Source organism: Balearica regulorum, chromosome 6 (assembly GCF_011004875.1).
Source record: "Balearica regulorum gibbericeps isolate bBalReg1 chromosome 6, bBalReg1.pri, whole genome shotgun sequence".
In the NCBI taxonomy this organism is placed as follows: domain Eukaryota; kingdom Metazoa; phylum Chordata; class Aves; order Gruiformes; family Gruidae; genus Balearica; species Balearica regulorum.
In genome coordinates, this window is record NC_046189.1 from 17,123,642 (window position 1) to 17,139,094 (window position 15,453).

Below are 15,453 nucleotides of genomic sequence, written 5' to 3' on the forward strand. Positions count from 1 at the left end.
CTTGATAAAGCAGATTCCTTTATTTGAAGACATAATGATGGATGTAACAGTGATAAGTGCAGTTATCCATAAGTAATGAGGCATCTCACCAGCATTTACAGGTTCTTCCTGTATGTTATTTTCAAAACCCACCTGTTGGCCAACTGGGATCTTCATGTCTATGCAGAGCCCAATTTAGTATTGTTTTCTTATTTAGTAGCCTGCTTGTATGGGCATGCTTGTGTGGTACTAGATAAAAGAGAGATTTTCATATGTAGCTAAATTATATTCTGAAGTAATTTTTAATTTTTCCTCTGTTTTTAGCAGCTATTTAGAGAGTAACTAAAATGTTCGTCCTTGGTGATATTGTGCTTTGTACTACAGCTGATGACTAGAGTCAGATTGTTCTTTCTGGATTTTATGGGGAATCTGAAGAAAGAGCTTTCAGAATGGAGGAAAGAAAATTTCTTTTTGAACTCTTCCTCTTTGTTGTTCTACAACAATACATGCATTGTTAAATATCAAGATATTTGCTGACACAAAAGAATGCTCAAGTTCATCTTACCGTATCTTGCTCGTTGTTACCTGTATTTCTTGTTCTTGCTCAGGAAAGCATGCAGTCATACCTTTTACCATAATACACAAAACCATCATACTGCTTAACAGTTTGGATGGTGTCTGTCATAAGCCTATAGAATAGCCTGGTTTGATTGGTTGAGAAAAGGCTAAGAATAAAAGTAAAACCCCTAAGCAAAACACTGCCCCTAAAAAACCCTAAGCTTTTTATATACTTCTATAGTTGTGTTCAATTTAGAATACTTTTTGTTCATTGTTATAAATAAACCAAAATATATTATATCCTTGTATATAATATACAATTGTTAAAATAGGATTATAGGTATTCCAGGCTCTGGCGACTGAAGTTACTTTTATGTTACTTAAGATTACTTAGGGACACAGTCCTACAGAGTTCTTAGGAAAGTAGTTCTTGGTGGCATATATCAGGAGGCCTTCACAAAACTTGACTTAGAGGACAGAATTAGTTACGGCAAGAGACTGAGTCAGCCATAGGGCCAGCTTTTCCTTTGGAAAATAGAACATCCAATGATTACGTTAAAACAAAGATGTGAAAAGATACAGTGTTGTTCTACATTCTATGATTTTTTTTTTTTTTTTGGTAGCCTACGTCTTAAGGGTAGATATCAAATTAGAAGAATTCTGAAGAGACAGCTAATTCTTAATCCCAGAAAAGTAGCTAAAGCATCTAAAGTGTTGTTTTTCCCAGAATTCCACCTTTAAAGAGTTTGAAAATATTTTGGAGGTTCCATGCTATTAAAACCAAATTTTATTCATTTTTAAGATTGAATTTAAGAGTATTATGTAGATTAGAGATTGTGTTTGGCAATAGCTTCTAGGACTATTCTTAGTTTGATTCATGTGCTTTGTCTCCTGTGTAAAAATTAATCAGTTTGTTAATACTAACAACTGCTCTTTGGTGACTTGAGATACCATATATTAATGTCTGTCACCATGTTGTGGTGGCACAGCTGAAACTTAGGTAGAAATGTCAATAATAGGTCTAAAAATAGCTCTGAAAAGTTCTTTGAAAAGCTGCTGCCAGCTTCCTGAAATGACAGGTAGCAGCACAGCAGGAGAAGGAAGCAGCCCTGCCTTGTGGGCAAGTGAGGTTGTCTCTGACAGAGAGCCAAAGTACTATGTATACGAGTAAATCATGGCTGACTACAAAGCAGATTTTTTTGTCCCTTTTAATGGCTGAATATTAATCTAACTATAGGACATTCTCTTATAAACTTTCAAAACTCACTTATAAAAAGAAGGCTGCAAGTCCTTAAGAAATAGCAATAGTTCAAAGATCTTAATTTGAACATCCCTACATGTATTGCATAGCTATTCAGATTTTTGGTAAGTACAAAAAAACCTCATAGGAATTAATGAATTCTGTCCTGAAAGGTAATGTTTGTAGCTAAAGCTCTTCTTAAATCCCTGCTCTCTTCCTTCACATGTTCTTGCAAAACCAAGAAGCTTCATTTAGTTTAATCCAAAAGCCTGTCTATTTTCTCTTGGGTAGTTCCAAATCTCTAGAACTACAGATAACTTGGTAAAGTGCTTCTCTGTAAATACAGCGTTTGTTAGTTAGGATGCCTGGGAAGAGAGGCCATTTTGGAGATGTATATTTTAAAACTTCAAGTTATGGGTAAGTGTGAGTTAATGAGTGAGACTGAGAAGGAAAATTGTATGAGCAAAGTATTTGCAACTTTTTTAATGTGCTGTCTGAAACTGAAGGAGGAAAAGATGTCAGAGCAAGTAGGGAGAGCGTTGTGGTAGAGAATTACAGAAGTAGTGGGGATACAGTCAAGATCAGAGTAGGGATATCACTAATGGTGGGAAGAGACTTTACTCCAGGCTTGCTTAGAACTATAGGAAACTAAGGGTGCTATAGACATGAAAAGAGAGAATTCAAAGTATTTAAAGCTATGGTTTAACTGAAAAAGTAATTTCTATGCTTACGTGATTTCGATGGCACTGAAAGGGTAGCTATTCAGCCAGTAAAGATACAGGGGATACTTGGAAGTAAAGGAGTATGATGTCCATCTATCTTTCCCAGTGTTCTTATAGCTTATGGTATGTGCCAAGCTATAAACGTGAGTGACCAGGTTTTACAGGATACTCTTAAACTGTTAGCTTGTAATTCTGGTTTTGTTGAAAGTTTTGCTGCTCACTGCAGTGGAATGAGGAGTTGGCCTCTGAAGCGGTATGTTGTATTTCTGACATGCTTTAAAATCAAAAGCCTGATCAGCATCTCCATTGCCTATCACTTGCCTCACGTACCGCAGGTCAGTCTGTCATGGGGCGTATGCTTCAGCTCAAAGCGTCTTGTGGCTGGTTTGCTCAGTCTTTATTTTTTTACCCGTGTGAATCCTCTGAGGCTAGCGGAATTAATCTAATGGACAAGAGCATACATGAGAATAGAAATAGCCTCAGCAATCCACAAAATCTGGTCTTTGTCCAATTTAAATGAAAAGTAAAATGATGGAAGCAGGGGCATTTTCATTTTGGTTCTGCATCTCGAGTGCAAAGGAGCCTGTGAGGAGTGATGTGCGGTTTCTGATTAAGTAGAGCTCCAGCTGTAGAACAAAATCAATCAGCTTTTTACTGGGCGTACTCAATAGTAAAGGATATACTTTAAGATCAGCAGCATTAGAGACTACACAATTACTCTGTGGCTCTGCGCTCTTTAAATTTTAAAATTATGGTAATTATCACATTTAAAATACATTTTATAAGTTTTAATATTAAAAATACAATTGCAATGCGAGTGAAACTGATATTGAAACACATGAAAATAGGCTGCAGTCACAAATTTCATTATTTTCTGATCTTTCTTTAGAAGTCCTAAGCTATTCGGCTTTCCTGTCTTTCCCATGGGACGCTCTCCTTTTGCTTTATTGGATAGGCTGTTTTGAATATTGTTTTTTCTGATATTAAGCCTTAGGAATACCATTCACTTCTTCTATCCCATTGTTCCTAATTATGCCCCAGTGTATCAAACTAAGGGACGTTCTTTGCTTACAGTGTTTATGCCCCAAACATTTGTGGTGCAGTGAGGGGTACAGATACTGATTTCTTTTTAAATTAGTCCTAGTAATGGCAGTAGGAATGGTGTTCTATGGTTGCGTTTAAGGGTCTTAATAACCTCATTTAAAAATTTATTCCAAAATTGTCTATATCTAGTCAACTCATAGATGCCTTTTGAAGAGTGCTTTCCCTGCAGTGAAGTTAATCTGTGATTCCTGTCCTGGTCACTAGCTTCACAGAGGTGACATTTGGTGTTCTGCCATTTGGTTATTGCTGTTCTTTGTGCAGTAACCTTGTAGTTACTTCTAGTGGCATACTCATGTGGTGCTTAGAAACATTTGTTAGATTACATGAAAGGTCTTTAAGCCAAATGCTTACTTCTAGCAGCTGTAAATGGTATCAGTTTACTGTTTTAGCTCTTTGCTCTTGGGATGTTATGAACAGTATCATTTTACTTTTTGAGTCCCTGTTCAAGTTTGGCCATTGAGAAATAGTATCAGATAATGAAAGGGATGGGATCCTATTACAACTTAATAATGGTAAAACAAACAAGCAAACAAAAACAACTACATAACCCTTCTTCTTCCTCTTCAAGAATTCAATTAAATTAAAAGTGAAGACTTACTATACTGTAGTGATACTTAAGCTATTAATAGTCTTAATGTTTCAAAAATACATTAGCAGGATCTGAGTAGCTCTTTGAGTTAAAAGAAACGAGCAGCTTTTGTAGACTGGGAGGGTGAGCTGATTACAGAAAAAACGAACCACAGAAGAAACAAAACTTGCTAACACTTGGTCTAAATAGGAAAGATTTATCCAGATACATTAACATGCTAAGTTGGTAAACCTAGGGGTTTATTTTTCTCATAGTTGGAGGGCTAGTTATAAGATTTGGCAAATCCTTCTGTTACAGCTGTTTGAGAAATACTTTGAGATTTAACTATGCAAGTCTAACAAAAATGAGGATCTCAGCACCATCTTTGCTTTTTAAAATTAAACAAAGGAAAGACCTCTAAGTAGAAGAGAGGAGTTGCTTCTTGTAAATCCAAACATCAGGGACTGAAATCCTAGACCCTTAGAGCAAGGAAAGTGTAAGAAATATTAAGAAGCATAGCAAAGTTTCTGCAAAGTCAGTGTTTTATATCCAATTGTGAGTCATTCAGTACTTAAAAATTACATAATACTGTCAGTTATGAATACAAATCCAGGGGGAATTTTAAGACCTTTCATCAGAATTTTAAAACCCTGATACCCTAAGGATTAATTCCCTAAGGAAACATGAACATAAATAATGAAGTACCTGGTACTGACCTCTGAGAAAATACACAAGCTCCTATTAAATTGCATCTGGAATGATTGTTCACACCACAAGAAACAAAACGATGAAACAAAACGACTTACTGGAAGGGCAGCAAGGTTTCTTAATTTGAGTTGTTACAAGGACGGTGCCTGGTGGCTGTAACAGCTCTTCCATGCTCTGCCCAGAGCCCCTTGCTCTGAGAATGCAGCTTCTCTCTGCCGAGCTCCTCGAGGGAAAGGCTTCCTGTACCTACGCTTTCACACTGAGGAATCCCTCATCTCACTGACTAAGGTGCAGCAAGGAAGTACTAAGCTAATAGAGCAAGACAACAGTTAAGTCTGTGCTTTTCATGTTTATTGCTAGAAGTTGCTACGTGCTCTATGGGTGTGTTTGTCAGTTTCTGTGTCATTCGTTGTTTTCATAATTTGATTGAATCCCTTCTAAAACTTGATATGTTTGACCTCAAGTTACTCTTCATCTTAAATGTAATTCTTCCTTTGCACTTGAGTAGTCTCAGTACCCTTTTCCATCATGCCCCCCGGTTTATCCTGATATCTTCCTCCTTTAAGATATTTAAAGTAGAAATATAGGAGCTGAAATCCTAGGCAAACCTCTACCACTGCAAGTCAACTGTCTATAATTATCTCAGGGCATTAATTTTTTTTTTTTAATCTAGTTCTCATGTGAAAGAGACTTATACCTTCTCTGAAGAAGTTCTGTCTGGATTTTTCTCAGGTGTGCATAAATGCTAGACTTCACATACATGCTAGTACAGTGACTCTCACAAGGAATTTGCGTGAATAGGTATTAAGCTTTAAATGCACACCCTTTCATATTCCTCATAATTTCTGAATACATGTTAATCTTCAAATACAACTTGTCCTTGAAGTTATGAGTTTCTTGCTTTATTTCTTTTCGAGTTCCATCTGGAATTTTTTTCGTTGAACAATCCTTTCCAAAAGTCTTCCCCCATAAAATGGTCTTTCCATATAACCTTTTCAATTGAAGCCTTTTATTTCTTGCCCCGTCACACACATTTCTTTAAATTGTGTTTTAGAGAAGATTTTTCTCTCCCAAAGTGGGAACAATTCCGAACATATTTGATAAAACTGCCAGACTGCCACTCAGCTGTTTTCCTTTTCCCTTTGAGTTTTACCTAGTTTCATGGTGCGTGGACTTCTTTCCCTTCCATTCAGGCTTGACTGTGGGTTCACAAGGATCAGAAATATCATCATTTTGTTAGCAGGTTTATCTTCTCCTTTCATCCCTCATTTTTAGAGAGATGCGGAATTGAGCTTGGCGAGCTGTCAGAAGTGATGTGCCAGACTGCATTTTTCTGCCTGTAGCTGGAGACCAGCGTGATGGCTCAGACTTGTCAGAAACCTGCAGCTGCTGCGGTGTTGGTGGGGTGATGCCCGAGTCCCAGGCCTCTGCTGGCTCTGATGGATGCTCTTCCAAAGGGCGGGTTGCATGTTGTTGTTGGGCATCCCTGACACGGGCTGTTGCTGCCTCTGAATAAGGTGCCATAAGAGGAGAGCACTTTCTTTTTGGAACGAGTTCCTGTCTTGCTGGGCATCTGCCCGGCTGACTTGCTTGAGCTGTGCACACACAATCTCTCTGTGACTGGACAGCTCTAGAGTGGGACCTGCTGAGGCAAAGCTGAGGTTGGAATAATGAAACTTCTGAGAGTGGGCAAGGAGCTGATTTAAAATATTGTCTTGCTCTTTTTTCGATGAAGTTGCTCTTACGTTTTCACTACTTCTCTTTGTTGTTCTGATCATTGGCACCATGTCCCTTAGACATTAGGATTGCAGATGAGTGCTGCCTAAGATACTGAATTAAATAACTGTAATAAAAACTTCTTTCATCATTGTGTCTCTTCTCCCTCAAGTAATAGAAAAGTACTTGCTCAAAAGAACAAAATAGTAGTGTTCTTTCAGAATTTTATTTCCACTTTAAGCACCTTTGCTATAGCTCAGAGAATTTGTAAAACTAGGATCAATCCGTGTGTTTAATTTCAGCTTATCAATAGAGTGTTCTCACTCAGCTGGAAACTTCCAAGCTAGAGGAACAGACTTCCGCTGTCACAGCCTTCCTGTTCTTTCATATATTAATATTTAATATTTTTGCTTCTGTGAGCTGCAAAGTCAATTCAAGGCTTCTTAGCAAAAGCAGATTTTGTCCAACACGAGTAAAAGATCATAATCCTCAGTGTGAAGTGTTCTTTCTGAAGTGTCAACAAAATGTATTTTGGCACAGAGGCCGGGTTGTTGGAAGCTGTAGAGGTAAAAGGAGCCGCAAGTGGGGTGTCAGGGCTGTGGGGAGCAAAGGCAGGGAGGGCAGAGACGGTTCAGTGACTGGGAAAGGGCGTGCAGGAGTCTTTCAGCAGGGAGGTCTGCTGAGGAGGAGGAAGAATCATCTTTATCTCAGTCTTCCTCCTCCTCTTGTGCATTATCCCTTACCACTTGCTGTCGTGCTAGAATGTTTCCTCCCGACTGTATTATCCTGCACCTAATGGGAACAGGCAAGTCAGGATCTGTTCACAGGGCAGGAAATTGAGGGGCTAAAGCTGCTTCTGCTGCTGGGGAAGGATCAGGCAGCACCCCTGGGAATAGGTTTTGTGTTCTTGCTGCCACTGAGGCGTTGGGAGAAGGGCAGCAGTGTTAAGTGGAGGGTGAAGGGAAGGCTCTTGTACAGGAAAATATTCCTTCAGCTGTCCCTGACAGCTGCTTGCTTTGCCTACCGGTTGGCTTTGCAGGACAAGACTCTGCTTTATTGCGTTTTGTCCCTGATCCGCTGTACGAAACAGGGATAATCTGCTATTTATAATCTTTAGAAATCCCCTGGCTCGCCAACAACAGGATTTACAATAGAAAAGTCTTTAGGTGATACTCATTTTGATCCCATGCGTTCTGTCCGCTTGGGAGCAGGATCTGCAGTGGGATGGAAGGAATTAAACATCGAGGACTGGAATCTGAAAGGTGCCAAGTATCCCAGGGCTGAGCGCCCGCAATTCCCATCAGTTGTAAGTTACACTGTAATGTGAGTTAATGGATTAGGAGTAGAGAGCAGTGGGATTCAGCTGTTAGTCTGAGCTTCTACACATACTCTGTGTAGGATGGCTTGTGCTAGAGAAAAAGCAGATCTATATGGCTAGAGGGAAAAATTCAAGGAGAGGATCCTTGATATTTTTTTCCTAGTTTGCATTGTGTTTCTGTGGATGGAGCAGCACTTTACCTGAGTTGGTGAGGAAGATGAAGCATGGAACTTCCTTATTCCTTCCCATTTTGAGGTTATTTGCAGCCTAGAGGCACATGGAGAGAAAATAAGGTAAGCATCTGGGTGCAGTGACTGTTGCATCCTTTAGGATATGGGGCTGGAGGCAACTTCTGCAGTGCTGATCTCTTGTGCCGCAGCAGAGAGTCTCCTCTGCCACTGTTCGTTACCAGTAGAACTAGGGTGGGCAGGAGGAGTTACAAGTCTCCTTTTTGTCTCGTCTTTTTTTTTTTGAGTGAGGCTTTGATTCAAAAGTTACTATTTATAATAACTTCCATTAAACCCTGAGACTCCATACCGGCAAGTAGCATCCTATTACTAAAGAATAAGTATTTGTCAAGCATTAAAATTGCTATTCAGCTGTTCTTTTGTCTCCATGGCAACTTTAAGCATAACAACAAAGCAGTAGGTGATGTTGTCAGCCAAAAAATCTGTAATGCTTAAGTGATTGTTGATAGCAACAAAATGGATGCCAGTGCAGGGTCACTTCCAGCCAGTAATAGATACTGCACCTATGGCTGAAGTATTGCATGTGATGTTTTAAAGCAGAAAACATACCAGAAAAAGTAAGGCTGATGCAACTGGCAGTTTTTATAAATTATACATGAGATACTGCTTTAAAATTCAACAGGAAACGGGTTTACTTTCTCTAATGGAATGAGTTGCATTGAAAAGTGAAGAGCTCCTTGTATATACAATATGTACCACCTAGAGAGGAGCTCAAGCTTTCTTCTCAGTTTGTTAGTGGAACAGAGAACAAATGCCACTTTGGAAAAGTGGGGTCAGTTCCTAAAGGGGATAAAAGTTAAAGGTTAAAGTTCTCATCTAGCTTCGGTGTTGATCTGGAAAAGGAAGCGTGTTAAAAAAGCAAAGGCAATGCTTTTCTTACAAATAATAAAACAAAAGGGGTTTGGGAGGACTTACCGTCAGTTTTTGGTCTTAACCTCATGGTGCCAGGGGTTTGGATATTTTACTGACATGTAAAATTGAAAATTGTTCATGGGGAAAAAGCCTTGGGAAAATCAGACTGAACACTGCTGAGACTAGTGCTGGAAACCAGCTATGACAGAACAATTTCAAAAAAGGATGCTTGATGTTAAAGCAGAGAGAGTAGGAATTAAAGCAGGTTTTATGTAGTTGAGACATACTAAATGAGGAAATGTATTCTTAAACAAAAGTAGTGACAGATGAGTTAATGAAAATAAAACTGTATTATTTTAAGTAATTTGTGTCCAATATTTGACAAACCTTTGAACGGTTGGTGTTGGATGTACTGTGGGAATTCTGCCTCTTTATGTATGCATGCTGTCAGTGCAGCATGTAGCAAGACACCTTTTGGAATCTTAAATTAGCTGGATTTGAGTGCTACTTTCTCCAGTTAATGTATCACATTAGTGCTCTGTTCTTTGTAAAGGTGTCACTTCATTTCTTTAATCCAGGGTTCCTGATTGTTTGAACTGTCGGTTATCAAAGAAGGCTTTTCTCCTCTGTGAGAAAGATGGAGGATGGAGATTGCAACCAGTTGTTCTTCAGAGTCTGACTTGACAGCATCACACAAACCTTTTTTTTAATGCAGGCAAGGAGAACAGCTTTGTTCGCTGGCAACAGCGCAAGATACCATCTGATGTCTGTTTTAGACTTCAGAGAAGTGGACAGATACTCATGTGGTCCTCTGTTACTCATGATTCCAGTTACACCTGTTTGTGTCCCTCCTAAATGAAGACAACATTAGTGTATTTTCTTTAATTTTTTTGATTAAAATAATTTAGACTATTTGTACCATGAAACACATCCAACTCTCACTAAAAGCCTGATTTCCATATTTATTTTCATTTGTCTCAGATACAAAAGCTTTCTGAGCAGTCTTTTGGCTTTGAAAGTCCATAAGTAAACCCAAAGCATACGTATAATTCAAATAAAATAACACATCTTTTGAAGCTCCCAGTTATATTAGTCTTTCTTAAAACTCTTAATTAAACTGAAACTAACCTACATAGTCCTCGACTGTTCATATGCCAATTTGTTGTGTGACAACTTAAAACTTAAGCTGAGATCTTACAGCAGTTATTAATTTGTTTGCTTACAGCTTCTTCTGCTGCACAGTTTGAGACTAGATCTACTTAAGGGAGTGATACAGCCGCTGCTGCGGTTAACATAGGAACTGCAGGTTTCAAAGGGGAGCACTGTTACAAACTATTTATTACTTGGTGTTAACAGCTCCGTAACTTTCTCATGAAAAGTTTGGGATTAGTTTGAATGAACTAATGAATTTTTTGTCTGGGATATTTTCTCCTGTATATTTTTAAAGCTTATACAGGCAGGTACCTTGAAAATAATGGACCGCTTCAGGAAGTTGTCTTTGTAGTCAATACTGATGCAGGCTCTCTACAAGGGATCTCTTCCAGATCAGCGTTTGAACTTATTTTGTGTTAAGCTGCAATGATGAAAAGTGGACAGGATAACAGCAGCACTTGAGACTGACAGGCTTTTCACAGAGCGGTTATGACATAGGTACGGAGAAGCCTCCACTACTTGTTTACTCTCCTGAGGAGGACAGTTACATGTGTAATAGTGCCAAATGTGACTGTGCATCTGTCATAGGAGGAACCGAAGACCACCAGGTAACTCCAGGCTGGCCTCAAGCTGAGCAGCGCCCGCTTAAGTCAGTATCCCTTCAGGCTTGAATCTGTATCTTGTCTTACAGTGAAATTTTATATCCCATTTCAGTCCTCTTCCCTTGCGTGAATCGTTTGGGGAGCATTTCCCTTTTGACGTGTTGTGTGTATTAAATCTCACTGATTTCCCTAAGCTGTTTCAACCTACAAACAAGGTTATTAATGCGCCTAAGTCCAGCTCTATAGCTCTTCTGAAAACTGAAAGTTGCATATGATTCTTTTTTGCTGTGATTTATCACCAATGACATTTTTTTTTCAAGCCAAATATGCATTTATACTTTGTGTAACTGTAACTTTTCCAGTGTAAGCAAACTTGAGCAGTGGGATTCCAGACCCTTCAGGAAAAGATGGACCATATGTCTGTATTGTTCTCACTGGTATTAGAACAGATCTCTGAACATCTAGTTTCTAGTGAAGGGTGAACTTTGAAATGCCTAAGTAGTAGTTATAAATGCATTAATTAGTCTGCATAATTAACAACTATAATTTATTTAATTATTTTTCCTCTATTTTTCTCTCAAGTAAAGTTCCAGACCATGAGCAAGATCTTGACGCTTGTCATTATTGCTATTTACTCTGCAAATATCACATAATCTTGCTGACTCTTCTTTTAAATGTGAGATGTATTAGAGATTTTTGTAGTTTGTAGTGAATAGCTCTTTACAGTTCACTAAGGTCTGTTTCAAAGGTGTGATTTTTTTTTTTTTTTGAGCTACGCGTGTGCACAGAAAATGCACCAAATTCCATGGAGCGGTAGCAGTCATCTTTTTTTTTTTTTCTTCTCCTTGCCAGCTTTTCACTTACCTTTACTTCTGTTCCCTCTGTTCTTGAGTGTTATTTATAGTAAAGCAATTTTCAAATAATGTGGATTTGACTGACACTGTAGATTTAAAGTAGAATCCTTGTTTATTTCAAGTAGATGGATTGGATGCCTGGAGATTATCTAGCCCTACTTTCCATGATTCAGTGATCAGCTTTTAATCAAAATGTTTTGCTGTATCTAGTAATAATGGCTGAAAGTTGCCGTCACTCTAGAACAAGTAAATATAAATTCTTGATAGATATCTTGTTTTGTTGCAACTTGCACAAATCCTAATGTCCCTGAATGAAAGCTGTCTCCACTTTTCACTGATTCCGCTCACAGTGCTTTGCATGCAAGCAAATTGTTATGGTAGGTGTAAGGGACATGGCAACTAGGAGCTGTTCTCTGTGTGTTTTATCATGAACTTTGCTGGAAATGCATTACAGAAAATTAATATTTAAAATCAGATACAACTTATATTTAGGAATAAAATTGTAAATCTTGTATTTACTGCAAAGATAAACAAAGCTGCTCTTGACTATGATGTATGTTTGTCCTTAAAATGAAAATAAGTGTTCCATGAACAAAAGTTCCCGGTTTCATTACAGCTGTGGAACTTTCCATTTCATGTGCAGTGGTAGCATGACTCTGTACAAGTTGCTTTGACAAAAATAGCATTTATATAAAGTGGAAAATTCCACTTGCAGAGTGAGAGGGAATCTCAGCAACCTTCTTTTCCCAGAATTTGCAACTGCTGCTGTATTGAGAACTACTGAAATGTTCAATTGTCAACAACCAGATTTGACAGAAGTGTAAATGTGAAAAGTTTTTCTGCTTTAGTTGTCCGCAGGAATAGGTACATAATTCCTATCAGAGTGATTCTGTTAGTGTTTGCATTGTTCTCTGCATTTCAAATGCAAAATCTGCGAGTACAATAGGAAATCAAAAATGCAAATTTCAAACAGAAATTAAGTGCTTCTGTCTCTTATTAAGCTAAAGTTTTTATTTCTCTATACAAAGAAATGTGGACATATTTCTATATATTTCCATGTTATGATGTTAAGATTTTGACAGTCGTGTTTGTGCAGGAAGGATCCGCTTTTGTGCTTTAGAATGGACGTGGTAAGGTGCGCTGCCCCTGGGGGACATCGTTGATGTTAGCTTTGTAGCATATGTTTGTGCTTTTGTTTGCTTCTGTTAAATTTTGCTTTATTGATCTCTTGACCAAACTTGTGATAAAACTATTTCTGAAAGACAGAGTCTCCTTGAAATCAAGCAAGACCATGTTTATACTTCACAGAAGAAAAGTTTGACACTGGTTAAAAATACCTTATTGCAATTTGTCTTTAACGACTGCAATCATAGTACCCATTGCAGGTCATCTAATCCTCTCCTTGTCAATGTGGAATTGCTTCACTTGTACATATAACACCATTTTATTCAGTCTTGATACAAATGTGTGTGTGGTTGAGATTCCCAAATTCTCTTGGGAGATTATTTCCACAGTCTGGTTCAGCTAAAAAAGGCTGCCACTGTGAACATTAAATATCACTCAGAATAATCATGGTGTCAAGAAGCTTTCCCTGATGTTCAGACCTGTTTTTCTCAGTTACATCCTTTTATTTCAGTTCTCTCTATTCTCCAAACCTTTCAGAATTCTTTACTTCAGAAGTCTTTCAAATACCCTGCCCCCCTCTTGCCTCTGCATCTGTCATGTGTTGTTCCTAAGGTGTCCATATTTAACTTTTTGTATTTTCTAGACTTCCCAGAGCTTGCTTCTTATATTGCTTTGCCTCAGTCTTTTTTCAATTTATAAATCCTTTTCAAGTTAAAAGGTACCTGCTGCTCTACACAATAAGCATTATCAGACACAGACTGGTAAGTCCTTGCTTTGTGTAAGGGATACCCATTCGTACTGTGAGCTTTGTCCCTCATGCTGCGGCCAGGTTATTAGGCTTCATGCGTGATGGGTTTATGCAGAAAAGGGAACTGGGCTTTTTTTCCTCCTTCACCTTAATTGCTACTCGGGCAGGTCAATTCCTTGCTCTTGCAACTCAAATGCTCTGAAAACCCATCAAAGGTTTATACTAGTTTTACCTTTTTTCATATTTCTCACTGCATGACCAAGGTCATCTTTAAAAAAACTTTTCAGACAGAATATTCAGATTTTTTTTTTTTGTAGTTTTTGTGCAAGTTACAGATTTTCTCCACTGTTTTGTTTGAATATGTACATACAGAAATAGAAATACTGGTCAAGGCTCATCTCGTCCAGACCTCTGTTCTTGTAGGCACAGAGGTTTACAATCTCAAAACTAGTTGAAGTTTTCTAATTCTTACCACACTGGAATCTAGCTGCTCTTATGATTTCTTGTTATTCCTACCTTAAGTTCATTTTTCCTATCCTTCATCGTGGATACCAAGAACTAAATACTGTGCTGCAGGTGAGATCTTGTGCCATAGGATGACTACTTCTCAACTGGTTTTGCAGACATACTTCCTCAATTTTTTTCATGTAGAATGAAGGCTCTGCTGGAGTTCATTGTTGCAAACAATGCTGTTAAATCTGGGAAAAAGAAAATGTTTGTCGCTATTTTCTGTTCTGGCTCCAGTGGTGTCTAAAGACAAACCTATCATTTTTAATTGAGCTATCAGTCATGGTACTCCATTCAAATGTGCATACCATAAAACGTTTAAAATATGTGACATACATTTCTGCTCTTGTATAACAGAAAAGACATTTGAGGGTTAAATTTCACTTTGCGTGCCTTTTTTTTTGTGTAACTTTCAGTAGCATTTAATAGAAGATGTTTGATGTTCATGTCCTGGGAAAAGGTGTAGAAGCCTGAATTTCTGTGTTGGCAGAAACTTGTATGATAAAAACTGTATTTGCGAAACTTGTGGTGAAATGGACCTTAAATTAAAAAAACCCAAACTTTAATACATGTCACATCTTTAAGGGGTAGATTTAGAATACTTTACATATATCTTTTCTCTTTAACATAAACATTCTACTACTGGCAAATTGACTTACTCTTCTCCTTCCTGTTCTGTTCTCCACTCTGACTACACTTTTTAAATACCTAAGGATTTTTTTTTTTTCCTTTGGAAGCAGCTAAGGCCATCATACATCTGCCTGATCAAAGAGCATAAAAGCAAGTTAATGGTAAGTTCAGTTGCCCAGTCTTCTCCTGTTCTGGCAGGCATATGCTATAGGTATGCACAGACTCTAATATGAAATACTTCCAAAGAATGGTTTGAAAATTCTGAAAATGACACAGAAATTCCAAGGGTTTGTAGGTACTGCCAGTAGAGGTGGAGGGAGATCGCTTATATTGTCTGTTGTAGGTGATGGTGTTCAAAGTGTGTAGGCTCCTTCTGAAGATGATTAACCTCCAGAGGCTACTTCCGAAAATACAAGTTCAGGACTTACTTCTTAATCACCAATGCTTAAGGAACCTTAGCTCTGAATTAGGGACTTTGGTTAGATTCCTTAGGTTACAAAACAGTCAGTATATTCTGGAGTATGGTTTCACTCTGAAAGGCTGTGTCTTTTGCAGAAATATATGGCATATTTTAAACCCATTTTGGAATGCATACTTAACTGTGGAACCATGACTGGTGTATTCACAGAACGTCTAAGCCTTGACATTAAGTAAGGAGCCAGTCTTTCATCCCTGTCTTTGGAAACCGCTCTTGCCGAATCTAGCATGCTACTGCAGCAACTCTTTGTGCAAGGAGATGTTACGATTCAGGACGTTCGCACAGAAACGGAGGGAGAGCTGCAGTGTGTAGTCCAGGATAATGGTAATAGACAGAGGAGTGGG

The 15,453-nt window shown here is 38.3% G+C and overlaps 1 protein-coding gene across 4 annotated transcripts in view; it reads left to right on the forward strand.

Annotated features, from left to right (window-relative positions):
- Positions 1-15,453, forward strand: part of ZNF385B (zinc finger protein 385B) — a 136,407-nt gene that overhangs the window by 50,038 nt on the left and 70,916 nt on the right. The window contains exon 1 of one of the 4 annotated variants that reach the window (XM_075756516.1): positions 7,977-8,206. The exons of the other annotated variants lie outside the window; for them this stretch is intronic. The gene's annotated coding sequence lies outside the window, so the exon portion shown is untranslated. Of the gene's footprint in view, positions 1-7,976; positions 8,207-15,453 lie in introns of those variants that run through there. 4 annotated transcript variants of the gene reach the window in all.